The sequence below is a fragment of the Alligator mississippiensis genome, chromosome 8 (genome assembly GCF_030867095.1).
Source record: "Alligator mississippiensis isolate rAllMis1 chromosome 8, rAllMis1, whole genome shotgun sequence".
Lineage (NCBI taxonomy): Eukaryota > Metazoa > Chordata > Crocodylia > Alligatoridae > Alligator > Alligator mississippiensis.
In genome coordinates, this window is record NC_081831.1 from 58,818,059 (window position 1) to 58,828,287 (window position 10,229).

Consider the following 10,229-nt stretch of genomic DNA (forward strand, 5'->3'; position numbering starts at 1 on the left):
AAGTTCTCGGCTAAGTTTCTCCATGCAGAATCATCTGGCATTATCCCACCTCTGTCCTGACCCCACGTAGGGGATGAGCGGGATGGGGAATCACCAATACAATTCTTGATCTGGTTTCTTATGTGGGGAGGGGGAAAAGGTCGGGGGGGGGGTGTCAAAAGAAAGGAGGAGAGCTTAAAACAGGTAAGTTTTCTTTGGCAGCTCTTGCAACTTTGATAGTCAAAGGACTTTCTAATTCCCCTGTTTTCTCAACATTAGCTCACTGTGTAATATTAATTTTTTTTAAATGAAATATTTGTCTCCTTAGCTGCCATTCGAGCACAGGGCCCTCACAATGCTTTTTGCATCACTCAAGGCCCCGTAGCTGTAAAAGCTGAGTACAGGTTTCCCTCGCTTTATGCTGTACATGCATTCCTGGGAAACTGTGTATATATAAACCAATTCACATTCACTTTACAATGTAACAAATAGGGATAGGTCCCAAGGTCCCAAGACCTCAACTGTACTGACCCCAGACCCATTTCTACCACTTTTACAAGGCAGTGTTGGTACTTCCCAACAGTAGATGGTACACACAAGCACAGGGCGCTCTCATAATGGGATGGCAACTACAGAAACGCATGTCACAGACAACAAGCGAGGAGCACAGATACACACAGGAGACTATATTTTGGTGCACATCACTCCCACAATGCTTTGTACAAAGCAGCTGACTGTGGGTTTCCACCACACCGATCACATAAGAGTGAATTTACCTTGCATATAGCAATTTTTTGGTATAAAAAGGGTCGTTGTATAAGAGCAAATTTGCACATATAGAACCTACATAAAGCGAGGGAAACCTATATACTAAAGGGGTGAATTTCAGTGTGTGCAATGGGCCAGCACAAGGACTGTGTGCCAAATAAGTCCCAGGGAAGTCTCACATACACCTGAAACAGGACTGACCTGTTTGTTCTCTGCACTGGGACTGATTTTTACATTTTCTTACCACAGTGCCCAGCACAAGCAATTACACCGAGCATTGGGAATCTTCCCAAAGGGAGGGGCAAAAGAATGCTACACAAGTCACAAAATGGGAGTCACTCAGTAGAGACATTTAACAGCAACTATTTCAGCCTGATGCCTTTAGTAGTAGCCTCAGTAGACTCAGTACCTAGCAGGTAGGAACGCAATGAAACATCCATTTGGTAGGGGATACTCCTGTCTTCTCTTGCCCATTCTTTGTCCTCGTCTCCCTGCACAATGCCATTCACAGCTCCCAAGGCCTTAAGATGTGCTCACTGTGCAGACAGGTTCAAAGTTTGTTTTTTATTATGTAGCATCTAGAAGCTCCAACCAGAGTCAGAGCCCCACTCGGCTAGTTATTGGGCATACACATAGCAAGGGAGTGATTGTCTCAGATAGAAAACAGACAGCAAGTTGGAAAAAGGAAATACTGTTATCGCCATTTTGCAGATGGAGAACAGATTAGTGTCACACAGATTAAGTGACATGTCCAAGAAATTCTGTGGCAGAGTCAAGAACTGAATGCAGGTCTCCTGAGTCTCAATGCAGTGACTGACACACAAGACAATCCTTTCTCTCAAAGAAGAGATGTTCACCTTCCTGGGCTTCAAAATCTTACTCCCTAGGTTGTACTGGATTTTTGCCCACTTTAACTTCACTGTAATATGGCCCCTTTATGTAGGAAGCGCATGCTCCATAATGTATCATTATCATATGTGATTTCACTTGTTTGGCTTCAGTTTTAAATGGTAAATTATAAAAATCAGCCTTCCTGCTGTGAGCTTTAAGATTGTATTATTATCGATCAATTACTTAATCGACTGGATGGAATAACAGCTACACAGTATGTGAGCTTTTTTAGTCATCTGCATTTGCCATTGTAATATTAAATGCTTTAATATAGTTGTTTTATATTTTAGTTTGCTTGTTGAACTACAGGCAGCTAAAATGGGAAATAGCTTATTTAGATTTAGTACTGCAATGACTCATGAATGAGTATATTTTGAAGAAAACATTACATCAATATTTTAAACTAGATTTTACCATACCTATTTAAAATAAATCTATTTAAAATAGATTAAATCAATCTAATAAATCTATCTAAATAAATAAATATCTATCTAAACAAATCTATTTAAAATACATCTGTGATATATATTGGACTACATATATATTGATAGACCCTCTATCCACTCTTTGGCTGGATCTTAGTATATTCACTTAGTTTCATTTTACATTTCAGGAACTCTACAGTCCATTGCAATGGTTTTTGGCATGTTATTCATAAAATCTCCACATCAGCTGCTTACTCTTTAGAACCCTTAACAAAAAGGATCATTGTCTCCTTCCTCTTAAGAAACAATATTGCTCATCTAGTGATAAGTGCTGTTGTAACAGTTCTTCAGAAGAGTTCAGCTATTTTAAACTCCTCAGTGATTCTTTAAATTAATTTTTAGCTATTCCAAGTAAGTAATAAATACCTCAGTTTACATTTTGGAATCATCCCAATAAAGGCAAGTTAGAATGGAGATTCTTTTATTATTACCTGCAGATATTCTTAAAAGTGAAAATGAAAATAATTTTCAATTTTAACAACTTTATTTTCCAATGTAATGGGTCTCTAGTATAACTGATCTGTATTAGCCTGTTGTGGCCTATTGTTGGAAGAAAGCAGGGTAGATTTGAACTCATCGACTGACTTAATTAGAGATGTGTAGCATGAGCTTCCGTGAGCCGAGCTTACTTCGTCTGATGCTGTGAAAGCTTTCCGTGACTTGAGACTAACACAGCTAACTACCTCTCACTCTTGTTGGAAGCCAAGTATCCCTAAATCAGTGATTCTCAACCAGATAGGGTGCCTTGATGGGGATGATTCAAGGTGCATGCAATATTAGCACTATTATGTGTGCAAACATGATTCACAAGATAAACCCAGAGAATTCAAACAGGAATCCAAAGTATTAAAAACACATTGTGGTCTTTCTGAGGTCTTTACAACAAAAGAATTGCTCTTTTATTTTTCTGTAGTCCAAAAATGAGTGAAAAGTAAGAGTTGGTCATTTCTGAGGGGTACCTCAACTCTAATGAAGGGTGCCGCAAGCTGAATGAGGAATGTCTTGAATCTAAAAAAGTCGAGAATCACTTTCTTAAATAAACAAAACATTTCAGTACTGATGAATACCTCTGTAGTTCTCTCACATACCTCCTTGAAATCCAACCCTTAGAGTAAAGCCTGTAGCGCCAAATAAACCAGCTGTTTTACAGAGCAATCAAGTAATTAATCAAGCAGATTAATCAGCTAATAGTTTTACTGCAGATGGAAATAAGGAAGTGTTAAGTGCTATTATTTATTTTATGCCTGTATTTATTTATTATTTAAATATCATTAGGCAATTGCCAGAAATGTCAGATGGCTACAATGGAGAGCTCCATTCAGTGCAGAGAAGTAAACATTGTCTTGGATGCCTGGGCAGTTGTAATTATAAGATCAGTCAGGGAGATCTGTAAGTCTTGGAAATACACCTCTATCTCTTTAAGCATTTTAGAAGAGGCAGGTATACTGCCATGCAACTTTGATGTCACCATGAATGGACTCTGTCAGGTAGGCAGCAGAGATTTTCAGAAGAACGACAGCAGGAAACATACCTGTATTTTTTTAATAAATTTAAAAAATCCACTGGAAGTATGAAATTAAGGGAAACACACCCATATAACGAAATCCTGGAACCACTGAAGATAGTGAAGTTTTGTTAAAGATTTGAATGGAGCCAGAATTTCACCCATAATGTTTTATGTCTGTTTTGGAAATGAGGCTTTTAAATACAGTTCCTCATATGTATGTCAAATGTATCCCCTTTTGCATGGGCGATTGGTGCCTCCTGAGTCAGGGGGGGCACTTGTTCTCCCAGCAGCCAGTCAGCGACCAGGGTGGGGGAATCCCCTGCAGCTGAGCGCGCCAACCAGGGGGGAGTCCCCCCAGCTGGTCATGCACACCAACCCGGAAGTGCCAGCAGTGTACCCACAAGGGCCACAAGCGTGCCCAGAAGTGCCAGCGGCGCTTCTCTTGGTGCTCCCCACTCTCTGGCCAGTTGTCTCAGGGGGGGCACCAGCACTCCCACCTGCCCCCCTGCCCATCACCTAAGCGAGCAACGTTGGCTGTCAGGTGGTGCACCAGTGCTTTAAGGGGGTGCACGTGCACCCCCATGTACCCCTTACACATCACCACTACCCTTTTGCAACAATATTCAGCACCACATTGCTGAATAGTGTAATGAGAAAGAAATGTGATTTTAGATCAGATGTTTTATATTCTCTCACTTTGTCCCTGATTTTGGAAAAGAATTAGCATGTGCTTAAATCCATTTCTATTCAGTGTAATGTTGAGGAGATACTCAGGTTTAAGCATGTGCTTAACTCCAAATGACTTGAGCTTAAGAGGGGGATGATTTAGCTCTAAATCCTTATTGTTTATATCAGTTATTGCAACCCTAGCTTAGTCATCATTTGGCCAAATGACACAGTGCTGTTAATTTCTTGCTGAATAAAATGTTGGGTACATAGCCAATTTCTCTCAAAATCCTGGACCTGTGCCTTTTAACTGCTTTTATAAACACACTCAAAGCCTATAACATATTAAAGATATTATCTTTACTGAAATAATAGCATGTCATGTTGTGCTAAAGACATTCCCTTGCTGCCAAGTTTGGATCTAGTTCTAAATTTTGACAAATTTCATGGATAGTCAGATGTAGAGATTTGCTTTGATTGCTGCAGAGATGGGGTCCTCTTGTCAAACAATAAAGATATAAATGGTTAGAGAAAGGACTCAGTTATAAAGTTCAGATCCTAATCTGGACTTTCCTGGTGCTTGGGTATCTTTAGATGCTCATTACAATACAAGCCTGTCTTTGAATGATGCATAACTAGAGTGGAAGAAAATAGTTAATCTAGTTAACTTTTAAAAATTCCATCCCAGGAGGAGCAGAATCTTATTCAAGCACTCCAGTGCTCAGCGTAATATGATCCATAAACTGCACCAAAGGTAGTCATAAAAGAAAATAAACTATGACCTAAATGCTAAGTAAGTATTTTTTAGATGACATAAAGAAAAATCAAGTATCCTTTCCAAACTGCAATTTTAGACGTAAACTTTGCTGCTGCACAAAATACTGTCAAGCAGAAGTCCAGGAGCTCTTCCTGCTTGACTACCACTGCGATGCTGCCATCAGCACATTTCCATGTTTCCCTGTTGCCATGGGCCCTGTTGAATTCCAAAGGAGAATGCTCACTGCCCTGCCCTGCTCTGCTGAAGACCTGTCCTTCCCTTCAGTAGTAATTGTGCAATAATCACATCTCGCCGAGGAACAGATAGTGGCAAGGGAACAGATGAATGTGCACACCACTCTGAAACAGGAAGAAGCGCTATTAGGTTTAGGACGTTTATAGTTCCTCTTCCTTGGTTGGATTTATGTGAGGAATTGCTCTAAATGTAGATAAGAGGGGATTTGGGATTTACTTATTTAAAGTTTGGCATTTATTTATTGTAAAGGCTTCAGGTGGGAGAAGGGGTAGATTAGGTTTATTTTTCAGTTTGTTTTAAAAACATGGTTTTTTAAAAATTGTATTCAGGTTGCATTTTTTCCTGTTGCTGATGTCCAGAACAATAAAAAGCATGAGGAATATAAGTTCAAACAGCAGAAATTTAAGATATCAAAGTGTGTTAAACTTTTTTAGACTCAAGGCACCCTTTGGAAAATGCCAGCTCTTAGCTTTCACTCTTTTTTTTTTTCTTTTTCTTTTACTATGGAAACAGAGCAATTTTTCTATTACAAAGAAAATCCACAACAAGTCAGAATGTTTTTGACACTATGGATTCCTACTTGAAATCCTTTGGTTTTTCTTTGCACACCTGGTTTGGTGCTGTGGCACCCTGGTTAAGAATCACTGTGCTAAAGAAAAAAAAAATCAGTCATTATACCTTTTTCCTCAGGAAATTATGGTTAAACGTTGATGTAATTTGTGATGGTAACAATTTCAGTTTGAAATGTCTTCTTAATTATAAGAAAGGGAGGCAATATAGCTATAGCCATCTAGACAGCAGGTTTTGCAGATATGATGGACAATATGCTCCAAGACAATATTAAAGGACATATCTGTAAGGTTTAATTTGGTAGACTTATCAGGGAAAACATTAATGCGTTATGCTCCTCTTCGAAGATGTGCTTTATTCAGTCTTCTCCAATTTAAAAATCAGTGAAATCCTGAAAAATACTGTTTGAAAAGGGCAAAGTGCTCACAGTGTGCAACTAGAAATGATTCCCCAAGACCTCATTATTCCAAAAATAAATGAACAACATGGTATAAGTACTTCCATACTATACTTGAAATGAGGAAACCGAGATGAAGGAAAGCTTCTGGGATATTTAGCTCACTCTGTCCCAGCTCCTTTTTCATAGAAGCCCACATAATAGCCTTTAAGTCTTTAACAGTAGGTCTGTTTTGTAGCTGCATGGTATTGAGAATCAGCTTAGTCTTATTACTGTGTAGACTCTAGGAAAGTGAAAGGAAGCTTATAATTCAGAGCACAGTGGTCAAAGTGAATTCAGGTCTGCCTCATCCACGCTCGGAAGGCTTAAGAAACAGGGAGAATGCTGGGGTCATGAATATGATTACGTGGTCATAAACATAATTATTCTAAATATAGGTCATAGCAACATTAGTACTGAAAGCACACGTAATTCAGTGCAATGTGGAACACAGCATCTTGACCTAATTATATGAGTACATGCCAAAAGAATATCCTGAGTCATGTTTGATTAAACTATTGTGATGAGTCAGCAAATTACCGGTTTGCTTCCTCACATTTCAATAGTGCTGAAATGTGAAGCAATTTACATTAACCTGACTGACTGTCTAAATAGAAGAAAGACAAGGTTCTTTGGGTAAATCTGATATATTTATTAGACCAACTAAAATAGTTGGAAAAATTCTTCTTTACAAGCTTACAGGTACAAACACCCTTCTTCAGGCAGAGGGAGCATCTGCAGTTCCGTCTGCCTGGAAAAGGGTGTTTGTACCCAAAAGTTTGCAAATAAGAATTTTTCCAACTGTTTTAGTTGGTCTTATAAAACAAAAGAACCTGGTCTGCCTATGTCCGTATACCAACATGACTACAAACAACGTATCTAAATAGAATGCATGCTGAATGGCTGAGTTTGGGTTCAGTGAAGTCTATTGCTCACTTCTGATGAGACAATTGGAGAACTACGGGCAAACTTCTGCTTCCTGGTTGTGCTATCAGAGGCAAAGATTAGAAATGTGTGTTTAGCAGGGGTGCTTAACTCTTGGCCCGCAGGCCAGATCTGGCCCACAGAGCCTTATCTGCCCTGCAGGACTCCCCAAGGTTCTGGAAATTTGGCAGCAGTGGAAGCACTAAGAGCTTCTCCCCTCCTGCCAAATTTCCAGACTCATGGGGAGTCTCATGGACTGGATAACAAGCACCTATGCACCAGATTGCACCGGTGTGACCAGATCCAGCAGGCAGCCATTGCATGGCCAGACTGGGCAGGCATGCAGCTGGATCAGAGCAGCAGACAGCATGGGGCCAGATCAGGGCGGCTCAGGACCCAGCCCATGGACCAAACCTGCGCCAGTTATCCAGGCCACAGGGCCAAAAGTTTGGCCACTCCTGCTCTAAATTATGCCAGGAAGGGGACTGGCCTAGAAATGGATTCTTTAATTTTGTGATAAACACAACTCAGCCAAACTAGGGAAGCTGGTAGATTTGTACAGTTTCCCTTGCTATACCTTTGCTTCTCAGCAGTGCCCTCTCTTCCATTCTTGCTTTCCCCTCTCCCTATTTGTGGTATTTAAATTACTGTATTCCTTTCAATTCAATGCCCCTGCTTGCTATAAATCCATACCTAGCATGTGAGGAATGATGCTTTTCTGAACGAGTTAGTCTCCAAGGTGCCAACCTGCCCTGCTTTCTGTCTGACTTTAAACTAAAACGACTAACTTCCTCTCCTTGGTACGCTAAAAACTTGCAAATTATTAATAATCCTGAATTTTCTTTTAAAAGTATTAAACATTAGGGTGAAAAAATTAAACCAAATGGCCTTATTTTGGAGAGAGACACTTCACTTATGACATTGTGCTTATTAAGGGCTTTGATTTGGTCTTATTCATTTGCTTCGTAGTGTAAATTTTAAGCAGATATTGACTTCTGTCGAAGAAAACATCAAGATTTGTTGACCTGAGAGATATTGACCAAGGTTAAATGGAAGTCAGTGTTTACCTTGGGAAACAAATCGTGTTGTCCACTGAAATACAATGTCAGTATAGGCAGTCCTCGGACTTACAACACAGTTGGTTCCTGAAAACCGCATCTTAAGTAAAAAACTTGTAACTCAGAACCAATTTTCTCATAAGAAACAAGGTTATAAATGGGGGACTGGTTCCTGAACCAAGACCCAATACCCTATTTTCACCAAAAATACCCCAGAATTTTGTACTTGATCAATTATAGATGGGTAGTATAGCTACATTAATGTATTTATATTGTAAATAGCAATCAAATTGATTTGGAAGGACTTCTCTGTGGTGACTTTGCTGGACTTTTTGAAAGGCTCTCATTTGGGCTTTTTGAAGGGTTCTTGGCTGGAGTCTTCTCAGGAGTCTTGGCTGCAGGTTTTTCTGGAGTCTTGTCTGCTTTCTTAAAGAAAGTGTCCAAGGAAGTTTGGACAGATGTTCTCTAGGGAGATGAGTGACGCAGCGAACTTGTTCACTGATGTGGTGTCGCATCGGATCAAGCGCTGTAAGTCAAAACTAACATCATAAAGTTGGAACAGGGTGTCAATTTATAAATGTTGTAAGTGCGAACCGTTGTAACTCGAAACATTGTAAGTCGAGGACTGCCTGTATCCGGTATTTAGTTGTATGTGCAAAAATTCTGAGGGACAAATGTTTCTTAGTCATACACAGAAATCTTTATAAATCAGCCAGAATAGATAGGTATACATGAGGAAAAAATTTGGTCTGAAATACATTTCCAATAGTGATATCAGTTAAAAAGTGTCGAAGCCTCCCAGAAATCATTAAGAGGTATGGCCAGAAGGGACCTCAGGAGTTCATTGTGTCCATCCATGTGCTTTAAGGTATGCTGAGTCAACCTACACCACTCCTGTCAGATGTTCTTAAAAAATTCTGAAGAAAGAGATTTCAAAGCCTTCCTGGGTAACATGCTTAATTGTTCCTGTAGCTGTATAGAATCATCATCATCTTCAAAAGTACGGTTTACAAATTGGAGGACTGCCTGCTGTCATGTTCCCCGTTGGTTTTCCCTTTGCTAAACTAAACAAACACTGTTCCTTCAGTGTCTCCTCTCAGCCCATGTTCTGAATCATTCTTGTCTCTTTTCTGGACTCTGTTTACAAATTGGCCCATGATTTTGTTGGTGTGGTGCCCAAAATGGCCATCAGGGCTCCAGCTGAGGCCTCCCAACAGCCAAGCAGAACAATTACATCTTTTATCTTATGTACACAGCCCAGAATGAGCTTAGCCTTTTTTTTTTTACATAACAGCAACATATTCCTGACTTGTATACAGGTTGTTGTCCATTATAACCTCCAGGTTCTTTTCTGCGGTAGAGCTGCCTAGTTAATCTGTTGATTTCAGACCATTCCTCCAGTTTTTTAAGATCATTTTGAATTCTCACCCTGTCCTCCAAAGTGTTGGTAACCCCTCCCAGCTTGGTGCCAACCACAAATTCTGTAAGTGTTCTCTGTATTCTGTCATCCAACTTGTTAAGGAAAAGATTGAATAAAACTTGGCCTCCACATTGCCTCATTTGAAATGTTCTCCTTGTTTGACAGCAAATCTTTAATAATTACTCATGGAGAGTGTTTTTTTCAACCAGTTGTGCACCTGGCTTATAGTGATTTAATCTAAACCATATTTTCTGAGTGTGCCTACGGGAATCTCATGTGGGACAATGTCAAAAGCCTTGCTCAAGTCAAGAAATAACACATGGCTTCCCCTTCATCCACTAGGCTATTTAAACTGTCAAAAAGGGAAATTATATTTTGACATGTTTTTTTTCCCCCTTGACAAATCTATGTTGGCTGTTTTTGTTACCTTATTAACCTCCAAATGCCAATATATTCATTACTAGCCAAAGTACCCAGCTTTGCACAGGTTGCAGTAATCAAATTTTAATTTTT